Source organism: Dendropsophus ebraccatus, chromosome 2 (genome assembly GCF_027789765.1).
Source record: "Dendropsophus ebraccatus isolate aDenEbr1 chromosome 2, aDenEbr1.pat, whole genome shotgun sequence".
Lineage (NCBI taxonomy): Eukaryota > Metazoa > Chordata > Amphibia > Anura > Hylidae > Dendropsophus > Dendropsophus ebraccatus.
In genome coordinates, this window is record NC_091455.1 from 92,979,062 (window position 1) to 92,993,467 (window position 14,406).

Sequence of the window (14,406 nt, forward strand, 5' to 3'; positions counted from 1 at the left end):
TTGCATTCACTGCTTCAGGTCTCAGTCTAATGACACACATTGGCTCCATCATATTAACCTATAAACCTATTAACCTATATAGGGACACGGGAATGAAGCCATATTACTCTCACTTGGAAATGGCCTATGGCACACAGCAGTGTTTTGGTCACTATTTTGTAGTATTAAGTATGTTCCTTCCTGTCGAATCTGCTAAAACTCTCATTGTCGCTCTGATTCATTCCCTTCTTGACTACTGCAATTCCTTACTAATCGGCCTTCCTTCCTCTAAACTCTCCTCTCTCCAGTCCATTCTCAACACAGCGGCCAGGCTCATCCCCATGTCCAGCCGCTATACTGATGCTTCCCCCCTGTGCCAGTCACTACACTGGCTCCCTGTTAAACACAGGATACAATATAAAGTCCTCCTGCTCACCCACAAGGCTCTCCACAGTGCTGCACCTCCATACATCTCCTCCCTCATCTCTGTCTACCGCCCTACCCGTGCCCTACGCTCCTCTAATGACTTACGACTAACATCCATCTTGATCCGCACCTCTCACTCCCGTCTCCAGGACTTCACCCGAGCTGCACCAGTTCTATGGAATGCGTTACCCAAGACTGTCAGACTCACCACCAATACACAAAGCTTCAAACGTGCCCTCAAAACACATCTGTTCAAACAGGCTTACCAGGTTCCCTAATTTTGACTCAACCCTCAACCCCCCTCCACACACACACACACAGACACACACAGACACCTCCACCACGCACACACACACAGACACATACATACATGCGCACACACACGCCAAGCATTTAAGCACTTAGACCTGTGCATGCAGGCATTGGCTGGTGACAGGTTCACCCCCCCTTACCCGCACTGCCTTATTTATAAAGATGACTGGACCATAAGAACAACAATGCACTTTGCCCCTCTGCCATTTTGTCTCGCACCCCCTCCTGATAGTATGTAAGCTCATGCATGCGAGCAGGGACCTCACTCCTCATGTATGGATAATTATATGTATCTCTGTAACGTCGATTTTTTTGTCTATGTATGTACCTCCAGAATTGTAAAGTGCTGCGGAATCTGTTGGCGCTATATAAATAAAAATTATTATTATTATTATGGAAACTACACAGTAAACCACTCTTGGTTTTGGCCTACAATTACTGATGCAAAATAATGGCCAAATAATGGCATGTGAAAGAACCCTAAGGTTGTATTCAGTCCTGATTGTTAAAATAAATCGGTAAAGTTGCATTAAGTCTCAGTGTAGCTGTAACCTTATAGGTATTCTGTTTGTTTTCTATCTTTGTCTCCAGTTCGCGAGAGGATTGAAAACTGCTATTGAAACCAGAGCTAGTGGGTGTCAGAAGGGATTGTTTTTCTCTGAACCCTGATCCAAAGATATATACCAAAGCTCTTTTTAATTATCCACACGTTTGCTGAAAACGTCCTGCTGGGACCTTGGTCTCTACACGAAACACAATGATTTTAAGGCAAATTTGTAAAAAAAAGAAACATACTAAGGGCACAAAGCTTACAAACACATTAGCTGTTTGACTCACTCTGCTTTTGACTCACAATTATTTTTGTAAATATTCCATTTCATCACCTATTAGGCATGCATACATTGCAAACTTTCTAAAGCTTTCTAAAAAGGGAATGTGTCATCAGAAAATTATCCTTTGTTTCAATCACGTTAAGTGTGTATATTTCTTAAACATTTTTGGTAAAGTTTTTTCTAATTTTCCATTTTACTATATTATAAAATAATACTGAAATATTGTAGTTTTCATTTTGGCTACTAGACTTAAAATTAAGCAGAGATTTCCTGTGTAGACATAGTTGAGTATACTATTTGCTTGAGTATCAGGATGCTCGAAAGTAAAGTATACCAGTAGGTGTACTATACTATAGTATATAGGTGGCCTACTCAGTCTGAGACTAGGTTCACACTATGTAAAAACAGCCGCATTTCATAACAATGGCTGTTGTTATTAAATACGGCCATTGTTTCTACATAGTGTGAACCTAGTCTGTTAGTGGTACAGTATACAGCTAGTACAGCTAGTAGAGCAGCCTCGGAGTCTTCAATCTATCAATGTGTTCTCCCCCTGCTGTTCCTGCTCCATTTCTATGGTGTTTTCATGAATTTCTGAGGTTTTCAGGTGGACGAGACCCCCTCCCCTGTGCCAAGTAGGCACTAGTAAAAAAAAAAAATGCTCTTATCTCCTGTTGACTGCAGTGGGGTTTCTTATGCAATCAAGCATTAGAATGTTGAGAAATAATTAACAACAATAATGAGCATTTGAGTATTTTAGTGCTCGCTCATCTCTATTCCTGCTCTGTGGTGATAAGGAGGACGCTGCTGGAAAGTGAAATGTACAGCTTTACAGCAAGAGGTGACACCAGTAGATAGCAAAGTATTTCTACTTCCCCCTCCCTGTGGAATAACCATTCCACTGTGTTACAGACATTACTGAGCCTTCTTACAAGTGTATCCCATACAAAGAACAGGTGCTGGACATGGTCATTGTGACTATAGTCATGAGGCTTGCTGTAAAGCATGTCATTAAATGCTGTTTAAAACACCTCAGGCAAGATGGCCGTCCCCATAACAATGTAAATAAAAGAAGAAAATAGAAACATTTTATTGAAAATAACATGTTTCCATATCTGGTTCTAACCAGTAAAAACAAAGCTAGGCAATACATTCTCTCTTAAAGACCCCAGCTCCTATGACAATCCAATGCCCATCTAGGGCCACCATTGGAAATACAAAGTACAGCACGGTGGAACCATAAATTTGAAATATTTTATTTTTATATTCATAATAGTAACTTAACACCAAAAATGTGCCTTACCCCAGTAACATTCTTAAACCCTTCACGTCAGCTATATATATATATATATATATATATATATATATATATATGTTCCTTCTGCAGATGCCCTGTGCTGCAGGAACATATACATACAAGAGGAATAAGAGGCTTTAGATGTGTGTGGGACCACTGCAGTGTGAGCACCCACACACACATCAGTGTCCGGAGCCAAGGATGATGACAGGCAACTGTGATTCCTTAGCTGCCTGTCATTAGCCCCTTAAACACCGCGATCTATAGTGATTGTGGTGCTTAAAGAAGTCATTGACAGGTTAAGCACCTGTCACTGACTGGTCAGGACCCCGCAACTATGCTGCGGGGGTCCCGATCACTTGTACTGAGAAGTGGGGGTAGGACACTTACCTCCGTCCTGTTGGATCCACATGCTGTAGATCGCCGATAGTACTAACCTATGCTATGCTATGGCATAGCATAGATAATATGCAATCTATTGATTTCATGTTTAACTGTAAAATAAAGAGTAAAAAACTAATTTTAATAAAAAAAGTTTTCAAAAGTATATTTAAAAAAACCTTATAACCCTCCAATAAAAGTATAAAATACCTCCTTAGGCCATGTTCACACAACATATAACACTGGCTGTTCTGTGACCCAGATGGGTTACAGAAGTACGGTCGGATGATATTCACTTCTGCTGAATTCGGATGGGAGTGCACCCGTTTGCGCCCACATCCGAATTCCCCACTGCACACAATGGCCTGTGCGGCCGCAGCCGCACGGTCCATTGTGTGAACGGATAGGTTCTCTGCGGCCGCTATTTGATGAATAGCGGCTGCAGAAAACTGACATGACAGTTTTTTGCGGCGCCACTAGCAGTCCCGGCTTTATACTATGTGTATGCACTCTGGCCGGGATTCCATTCATTCACATACAATGTGTGTGTTGTATATTTTGAGGGAGGTAAGAATATGTTATTTATTTTATCCCCCCAGCACTTGTTAAACAAATCGATTTGTCCAGACTTCTGATCATATCTCCTCTTAAACATCTCTGCAAAAATAAACAAATTTAATTCCTTTAATCTATCCTCAACCAAGATGCTTCACCCCCCTTATTAGTTTAGTTGCCCACCTTTCTACCTCTTCCAGCTCTAGAACATCCTTTCTATAAATCAGGGCCCAAAACTGAACAGCATACTCCAAATGAGGCCACACCAAAGCTTTATAAGGCTATGTTCATACATAGTATTTTTGCTCTGTATTTTGGTCAGTATTTTTCAACCAAAACCAGGAGTGGATTGGCTTTGGATGGCCATCATTTAATGGCAAATTATTACCATTATTTTAAAGCAACTGCTGTTGTTTTGAAATAACGTCTGGGACCCAACGTGCACACCCAATGCAGTTTACATCCTTTATCCTTTATCCAAAGCAGTTTACACCCTTTATCCTTTATCCAATGCAGCTTACATCCTTTAAACCCTGTAATAAAGACAATAGTGGTGCCAACCTATATATACATACACAGCAGCAGTAGACACTGGGACACCTAAAATATATATATATATATATATATATATATATATATATATATATTGCAAGGTTGGACCTATTGTATTACACTCTATGTACATCTTATTCTATTTGATTCTATGGTTGTGTCCCTAAAAGCCTTTAAGGAAAGCATGTACATGAGTAAAGAGATGTCTGATGGCTTTTGCTGATAAAACAGCAAGCAGACTAAACCTCTAGATTAATGAGAATGCAGACGACAGAAATTCTAGACTGCTTGGTGTCTGCTCTAATTTCACTTCCTACCCTAACCGTGTCCAATAAACCTGGCCCTCAGGGGATTGAGGAATAACTGCCTGAGTTAGACAAACCCAGCCCAAATTACTAGTGAGCGTGTGGGGATCTGCAGCACGCTATACTCTTCTCCCAGAGAGAAACTGTAATTCTCCACTAGCAGAATGACAGTTTTATCCTCTGCAGGAGTCATAAAGCAATATTATTATCTAGAGAAAAGATTATCTGTGTGGCAAACATGGGAGAAGACATGTACTTATCTTGTGTGCTCTATCACACTGGATTTCAATAGATATTCTGTCTAATTTGCATTAATAAAGGAGAGTTACATTTATTTGTCTTTTTATATATACAATGCACATATTGAAATCTTAATGAAAACAGAGTAAATATATTATTGTATCATATTTGCAAAGGAAAAGCTGGTCACTTGTATAACTATATGGGATACAAGGGTAGGGGGTCTGTAGTCATTTGTAATTGTAAAGGTAGCATGTCTAAGGGGGCGTAAAGTCTCCTCTGCCAGATAGGAAGATCCCAGTATTATAAGTGACTTATGGGGGGGCCCTGCTTTAGATTTAGCATTGTGGCTATTCCTCTAAAGCCGGCCATAGACATAAGCTTATTATTAGATTTAGAAAATGATTGTGATGACATACTGTATACTTACAAGTCCTGACTGATAATATTTTATTAGTTATTAGTTATTGCTCCTAGAGAGCAGGGTGCTGTCTGACTGAAGATTCCTTTCATCCTGTACTCAATGAGAAACATTATACATATATATATATATATATATATATATATATATATATATATATAGCCTTTTGCAACCGGCCAGCACCCTGCTCTGTACTGACAACAACCTCAAAACAGCTGCCTACAGGTTCATAAAACTTTCCCTTTGGAGAGCTGTTTAGCTCAGTCATGTCATAAGACTTCTTATTTAGTCAGACACTGACTTGAAAGGAAAGTTACCTTCAAAAGCTCCCCAATCTTATAATAAAATGCTGAAACAAGCAGAAAACAGCTGGCACATCAGCAATTTGCAATTCCTACAAACACTTCAGATAAGTCCTTGTTCAGACTGGTAGGACTTTGAGACAAACTTGAGAGTGACAATTCCCCTCAGCATGGACGGGTATAATCCCCTTGCTTGTGTAGTTAACAGTTTTGTTACTTCACTACCTAACCCCCAAGGCAATGAGCATTAGAAGCCAAGAACAGTAACTAGCAACAAGCATTTTCTTCTCCCTTTTTTTTCTTTTTCGCATACAGTACCTGTGTGCTGAGGATTCAGAGGACTACATCGAAGGTCTGGCGTATTTTTTATTTGTGTATTCTTTTTTAAAAAATATAATGGTTATTGAGGGGTGTGTGGGAGGGTCTATTTAACCCCTAGGCGACCTAGGATGTACTGGTATGCCATGGGTGACTGTCCCCAGACAGCCCTCCACGTTAATGATGCGTTCACGCTGCAGCGTGGCATTAACCCCTTAAACGCCGTGCGATTGCGGCAAAATAGCGAAGGCGCGATTGGGGCATTCAAGTGTAAGTGACAGGGACATTCCCCTGTCACTTACCATTAGGGACCCCGCAGTGTGACTGTGTTGGACCGCTGGAGCTGTGGTTAGCACATGCATGCCCCTTCATTCTAGCAATTGTCTGGGTTCTCAGCAGCCAGATCCTGACCGATACGCACTTCTGACATGTCGTTATGACATGTCAGAAGTTTTTAAAAATGTTAGTCACATTTTAACCCCCATTAGCTGTGGTTATGCAAGTAGAGGCTAGTTCTGTAGCTAACCCTTCCCTCCCGCAAATGCCCCTAGTACTGTGGTTAATTACAGCACTATGGGCATCCTTGGGGAGGCATGAACTACAGTACTTGGGGCATTCTGGGGAAAGGGGGTTAACTATAGCCCTAGGGGCATCTTGGGGGGGGGGGGGGATAACTATAGCACTAGGTGCATCATGGGCGGAAAGGGTTAATCCCCTTCCCCAAGGATGCCCCTGATGCTGTAGTTAACCCCCTCTCCCAGGGATGTCTCTAGTATTGCACTTAGTACTACTCTAATAAACTGTTATACTGTCCTTTGCTGAAGTAGGCATATGTCTGTAAAAAGGCACAAACATTTTTTGCACGAAAGTATGCGATTGTGCATCACCAAAAAGATGGTCTAAATTTTTAATAAATCTCCACCATATTGCTATGAAAAAATAAATAAATAAATATATATATATATATATGTGACGTACATCATGTAAATAGTTGAAAAATTGTGAAATTTGCTTTAGTGTTTGCGACTTGAACAGCAGCTATCTACAGTTTTCTACAGAGCTGAAGTCTATACCCAAAGGCAACCACAGTCCTTTTGACAATATTTTTTATCTAACTTTTGATGTATTGCTACTTGATAGAATCCCCTCTCACATGAAATAACTAAAAGACTAACATAAAAATGTACGAAAACAATATTTTGCAGGGAAATTGATCTTTTTCTATAACACATTAAAGTAGTGAAAGAGAGAATGTTGTGAAATTATTATAAGTTGTTTGCCCTTTTCTTTTTTCCTTCCAGACCTCAGATTGCTAGAACAGTGATCTGACATATGCAGCTGCATGTTGCCTTGAGCATTCTACATGTATTAGTACAGCAGCTCATTAGAGCTATATCTCTCTCTCAGGACATGTGTAATGATTTCCACTGGCACCGTTCTCATGGAGAATGTTTCACAGAAAGTTCCCATGGTGTCCTTACAGGAATACGTTGTGGGAACTTTAATTGAGGTCAATGCGTCAATCTTTAGATGTACAATAAAATCTGCTACAATATTCAGTCATTTTGAACAGAGATGGCTATAACAGTGATATATTCACTCTGCAGCCCAGAAGAACTACTTTATCAGCCAGATCAAAAACATTTTTTTTTTTCAATTTCAAAATACTTTGCAACCACAAAAATGTTATATGCTGGAATTCCTACATGACCCTATGAAGAAGAAATGAACATAGGTTTGTTAAGCACAAATCATAGACCATGGCTGATTGGAGACACTGTTGCATCTGCACTGTAAGTCCACATACATTTAATCCATGCAACCAAGGCATCTTCACTGCTACAAGGATTAAGAGGTTGATGAGGGCTCAGTCATGGTTTGTGGATTACTAGTTAAATAATATGCTGTGTTCTTTTTTTCATTTCTGTTAATATTTAATTAAGGAGAAACATTTTTTATTTTGTTTTTAAAAAATGGTCAATGAGGGATGTGGGAGTGTTTCTATTTAAATTTTAAAAAAAATTCTAGTGTATTGTGTTTTTTTTTAATTTACAGGATTAGTTGTAAAGGCTGTGTGATAGACAGTGGGCAACACTCTAGGGTTGTTTTTTGGGGCGACCACATTGTTCAGTCTGGCACCCAAAGGGTTAAGTGCAGATGCGATAACCTCTTGCATGCCAGACTGTAAGTAGCATCTGGCAAGATGCTGCATACTGTAAAGTGCAGAACACCTGTCAAAATGTTGGGTGTTCTGCTCCTGCCTTTTTGTGTGTGTGTTTTTTCCTTTTGTTTTTCCTATTTCTGTATTCAGAGGATTGTATCGAATTCAGTGTACTAAATCAATGACAAGCATTGTGGGTTTTTTTTAAATAAAATAGTCAACAAGGGGTTTTGAGAAGTTATTTTTTTGAATAAAACACGTTTCTCAATTGGGTCCTGTGTTTATTTATTTTTTTTTACAGGCTTAGTAATGGAAGCTGGCTGATAGAAAGCATCCATTACTAAGTCTGGGCCTAGTGTTAGCCGGTATAAAATGGATATTACCACAGCACCCACCGCACCAGTGGTACTGAGAAGAGCTAGGTACCAGTAAGCCCAGAGTGTCAAAATTGGCGCTCCTGGACTGGGCGGTGGCAGGCTGGTGGGGTTAAATGGCCTTTATACTCACCACAGACATCTTCATTCTTTACCAGACTCTGGCACACTGAGCTAGAAGTTGGCTATTCAAAAGTGTCAAAAGGAAATCAGTGGCTGCAGTCGTGTCCCTGCTCAGCCGCTGATTGAAAGAAGATGAGGATAAGACAGATGGCATAGGCAGGGATCAGTGTTACTTATCTAATATATACAAGTGATAGTTCCCTAAAGGGACTATAAAAGTGTAAAAAAAAAATAAATTAATAAAAGTTTTACAAAGTGCCCCAAAGCCCCTCCCCCAATAAAAGTGTAAATTGTATACATAAAACACATAAAAAGTAATAAAGTTAATTAACATATTATACACCGTAGCGTGCATAATCGTTCGATCTATTAAAATAAAACAATACTTTTCCCGCACAGTGAACGGCGTGAAAAAAAGTGGTAAAAGAGATTGCTTTTTTTAATGACATTTTTTATATAAAAAATTTAATAAAAAGCGATCAATACATTTAATCTAGAAAAAAAATGTTACTAATAAAAACTAGAAATCATGACGCAAAAAATGACACCCCATACGACCCCATAGGTAAAAAAAAAATAAATGCGCTATAGAAGTCACAATAGGACCATTTTAAATATGCCTATTTGAAAAAAAAGTTTTAGTGCTAATAAAAATAGTAAAATGTAAGAAAACCTAGTAACCATGCATATCTCTGTGTTCAGACTGACCTATAGAATAAAGAAAAAATGCCAGTTTTACCGCAAAGTGGATTACGTAAACATGGAAGCCCCCCAAAATTTGCCGAATCGCATTTTTTGACCCAAGTTCACCCCATAAATGATATTTTGGGGATTCTGTCATTCATTTAATGGCAGATTGAAAGATGCCATTACAAAAAACAGCTGCTCCTGAAAAAAACAAACCCTCACATGGCCCAGTAGGTGGAAAATTGAAAGCGTTATAGGTCTTAGAAGGAGACGAGGAAAAAACGAAAACGCAAAAGTGACAATTGTCCCTGTCCTTAAGGCCATTTCAGGCTCTGTCCTTAAGGGGTTAAGACTTTACAGAACAGGACCTCACTTTCTTGTAAAAGTTAAGAAGTAAAGTTTAATCTCTCTTTACAAAGATTGGAAAACTGGAGTTCAATGTCAAAAAGGGTCTGGCAGCTGGCATCCCCCATGACTTCTGAGAATAGGCCACTCTTGTTCTTGACTCGTAATATGGAACTTGCCACACATGTGCTGTTACTCTTCACTAAAGTGAATGGAAGCTATAATAACCTCTGAGTGTTCTTCATATAGGCTTCTGTACCTAGTATTCATTTCACTCTAGAAGGAAAATCACAGCTGCCAGACCCTGACCAATCAGACTTTGATTGTGATTTTTTGGAAGAGGACAACATTTACAATATTTTAGTATAGCAGGAACAGTGGAACATTTTTTTTAAAGGAGAAGTCCGGGTTGGACTTTATCTTTCAAAAGAGACAGGGAGGAGGTGCCTGAACATAACAGTATGCACCTATCTCCTCAGCTCCAGCGCTGGGAGTCTCTGTTCTCCACTCCGGTTCCTGGTCTCCTGGCTGCTTTCTGACTGCCTGAGCAGCCCTGACACTTGTGTTGCATTTCTGTCATTATGATAAGTGGCCAATAGGTATAAGGTAGGTGGATGATGAAATTATTTGTTCGATAGGTGGCAGGATTCAATTTTGTGTGTGTGCTGAATGTGGCGTACATCTTTGGTGGAATGGAAGCATTATTAATTGATTTAATGGGGGATATTAATTAAGCACTGCACTGAGGGGATAAGTAGACATTGGATGGTAGTATTAATTAGAAAAAAACTGAAACTTCACATTGAGCAATATTAACTATTGTACTTACTTTGTGACTGCTTTATGGACAAATTTGCAACATAGTGTAAAATACTGTTAGATGACAACTTTTCATTTTTTTTACAATGAAATATAGTTTTGAGGGTATTTATATAAAATTTCATTGGCAAGGAGTTGAGAAACATAGTACTTTGGGGGTCCTCTGATTATAATCTATAAATCAAAATGACCAAATATTTATTTTCAAGAAGTAAAAGTAGTTCATGACCGTGGTCCCATGAGATAAAACTATATTACAGCAAAATGAATAAACATTAAAAAGGCCGACTAAAATATAGTTAAACTCCCTAACTACTTTGAACACCTTAAAAAGTAAAAAGAAGGAAAAAAACTAATGACAACCAGAGTAATAAATAGAATTGGTGGACTAGAACCAGGGCTGTATTTACCACTAGGCACTGTGGTCCAGTACCTAGAGCAGCACCTTGCAGAGGGGCAGCACCAGGGAGCAGGGGAAATTTTTTTTTCTTCTAGTCTTCCACTTCCTATTCAGACTTGCCAGTGTCTTTTTGAGGAGGGGTAGGGGTATGGTGGAATTGTTCAGGTCTGCTATGGCAGTATTATCCAGCCACAGAATGGCCGTATTGTTCAGGTCTGGTGTGGCGGTGTCATCCAGTCACAGTATGGAGGTATTGGTCAGGTCTGGTATGGCGGTGTCATCCAGTCACAGGATGGTGGTATTGGTCAGGTGTGGTATGGCGGTGTTGTCCAGTCACAGTATGGTGGTATTGGTCAGGTCTGGTGTGGTGGTGTTATCCAGTCACAGTATGGTGGTGTTATTCAGGTCTGGTTTGGCAGTGTTATCCTGTCACAGTATGGTAGTATTGGTCAAGTCTGGTGTGCGAGTGGTATCCTGTCACAGTATGGCGGTATTGGTCAGGTCGGGTGTGGCGGGGTTATAAAGTCACAGTATGGCGGTATTGTTCAGGTCTGGTGTGGCGGGGTTATAAAGTCACAGTATGGCGGTATTGTTCAGGTCTGGTGTGGCGGTGTTATCCTGTTACAGTATGATAGTTTTGGTCAGGTCTGGTGTGCGAGTGTTATCCTGTCACAGTATGGTGGTATTGTTCAGGTCTGGTGTGGCGGGGTTATAAAGTCACAGTATGGTGGTATTGTTCAGGTCTGGTGTGGCAGTGTTATCCTGTTACAGTATGGTAGTTTTGGTCAGGTCTGGTGTGTGAGTGTTATCCTGTCACAGTATAGCGGTATTTGTCAGGTCTGGTGTGGTGGTGTTATCCAGTCACAGTAAGGCGGTATTGGTCAGGTCTGGTGTGGTGGTGTTATCCAGACACAGTATGGTGGTGTTATTCAGGTCTGGTGTGGCGGTGTTATCCTGTTACAGTATGGTAGTTTTGGTCAGGTCTGGTGTGCGAGTGTTATCCTGTCACAGTATGGTGGTATTGTTCAGGTCTGGTGTGGCGGGGTTATAAAGTCACAGTATGGCGGTATTGTTCAGGTCTGGTGTGGCGGTGTTATCCTGTTACAGTATGGTAGTTTTGGTCAGGTCTGGTGTGGTGGTGTTATCCAGTCACAGTATGGTGGTACTGGTTAGGTCTGGTGTGCGAGTGTTATCCTGTCACAGTATGGCGGTATTGGTCAGGTCTGGTGTGGTGGTGTTATCCAGTCACAGTAAGGCGGTATTGGTCAGGTCTGGTGTGGTGGTGTTATCCAGTCACAGTATGGTGGTACTGGTTAGGTCTGGTGTGGCAGTGTTATCCTGTCACAGTATGGCGGTATTGGTCAGGTCTGGTGTGGTGGTGTTATCCAGTCACAGTATGGTGGTACTGGTTAGGTCTGGTGTGGCAGTGTTATCCTGTCACAGTATGGCGGTATTGGTCAGGTCTGGTGTGGTGGTGTTATCCAGTCACAGTAAGGCGGTATTGGTCAGGTCTGGTGTGGTGGTGTTATCCAGACACAGTATGGTGGTGTTATTCAGGTCTGGTGTGGCGGTGTTATCCTGTTACAGTATGGTAGTTTTGGCCAGGTCTGGTGTGCGAGTGTTATCCTGTCACAGTATGGTGGTATTGGTCAGGTCTGGTGTGGCGGAGTTATAAAGTCACAGTATGGCGGTATTGTTCAGGTCTGGTGTGGCGTTGTTAAATGTGACGTCTGGAGCTATTAAGCTATTACTTGCCAATCCTATATCTACCAATCCTGTGGTGAGAATTCCGTCAGACAATATGCAGACTGCTCTAATCATTGATTCAATGTGGAAATTTGTATTAGTTTTAAGCAATAAAAAAACATGAAAAAACACGATTCAGACAATGTTTCTACATGTAGAGAAATGCATGTGGCTGAAATCACTCTCCGCCACGCTCCCAAAGATGGGGCATCTTCAGGTTTAGTGCCTAGGGCAGCAGCTGCTGTTAATACGGCCCTGGCTACAAAATTGTAGCTATTTAGTTTCTAAAAAAAAGACAGTAACTACATAACTATGTATAAACATATCTGGGCAATACAAAGACCTCTGCCATTAACTACTTATTCCTAGGTCTTTGACAATAACAAGAGGGCAATTTCTTTCATACATTGAACATTGAAGGGGATTCTTTACTGTAAGGGCAAAGAGACTAAAGAATTCACTGTCAAAGAAAGTGGTCATTGGTGAAGTCGGTAACAGAGTTCAGAATGGGATACGTGATTCAAGTGTAATAATATTACAGGTTGTACTTGCCAGTTTTTGGAGAAGGGTAGTTAATACAGGGGGTTTATTTATTCAGATTTGGAGTCCGGAAGGAATTCTAGTCTATTATAAGCTATGACAATTCACCTAGGTAAAATGATGAATTCATTCTACTTTACTGAAAATGGAGGTTAAAATAGAATGTTGACATATCCTTTTAAATATCTGAAGTACTGTCATATGTCTATACAACAAATATCTTTAGCTCTTGCAAGTAGACTTTTTGGTCAGCAATTATAAAGCATATTTGCAGTCTTCACGCTGAGGCCATTTTGCATAATGGAGCCTTAGACTTAGTACCAGTGCCAGAGACATGATCATACATACTGCATGTGATGGTGTGCTTCATCATTTATGTGAGGGTGGGTCAGGACTTGGATCACAATGTTAAGTCTCCATGCTTCATGAGATTTGTCAGGCTTTGTCACAGACAAAAACTTCTAGGGATGTGCAAAGTAAAGTGTATGGTTACCATAGTGATATGTCTAGTTAGGCAGCAGAAGTCTTGAAAGGGCCAGAGGATGAGTGACAATACAAGGACTTAGAGGATGATCTTAAGAGCCAGAGTGAATTAATGAGATTTTCACATGGTGAGTCAAGGCTAGCCCAATATGCCACTTCTATTTCTTCTCTTCTGAGCTGAAGTTCTGAAAGGCAGAAGTGGAAATATTTAATTGCTCTTTTTATACTCTAAGATTATATTAAGCTGTAGCACTTAGATAGTCCAACAGGAACTTGACATTATCTGAAGATGCCTGGACTATCATTGTATTCAATGGCAGTTGTATTTATTTGTGTGGAAATAGATACTTGAGTGACGCTTATTAGTTAGCCCGGCTAATGCCCACATGCTGGGACTTCCTTGTGGCTTATTTAAAGCTCTATTCAGGTCAAATCAAGAATTTCTTTGAATACATTTTTATGGGTAATTTTTGTTTCCTATAAGAAATATGTTTTTGTTCTTTTTATCATCCTGATATAAGATATTAATATCCTCCATGTGTCATGAGCACACAGTGGAGACTGGCTTGTAGCTATTGTTCAGACGTAAAAGCAAAGTGATTCCTAGAAACCCGCTCTTAGGCAGTATGTACAGTACACTACTATAACAAACTGTGACTTCTATTGCTGATGTCTTGTTGATTTCTTGTACAAAACATTGTATCCTCTCTCAGAACACAGAAATACTCAACCTACTGACACTGCATCTTTTCTCATTTGCACAAAGTACCATATGTTCCATCACCCTGTAAATCCTGTAAATCCATA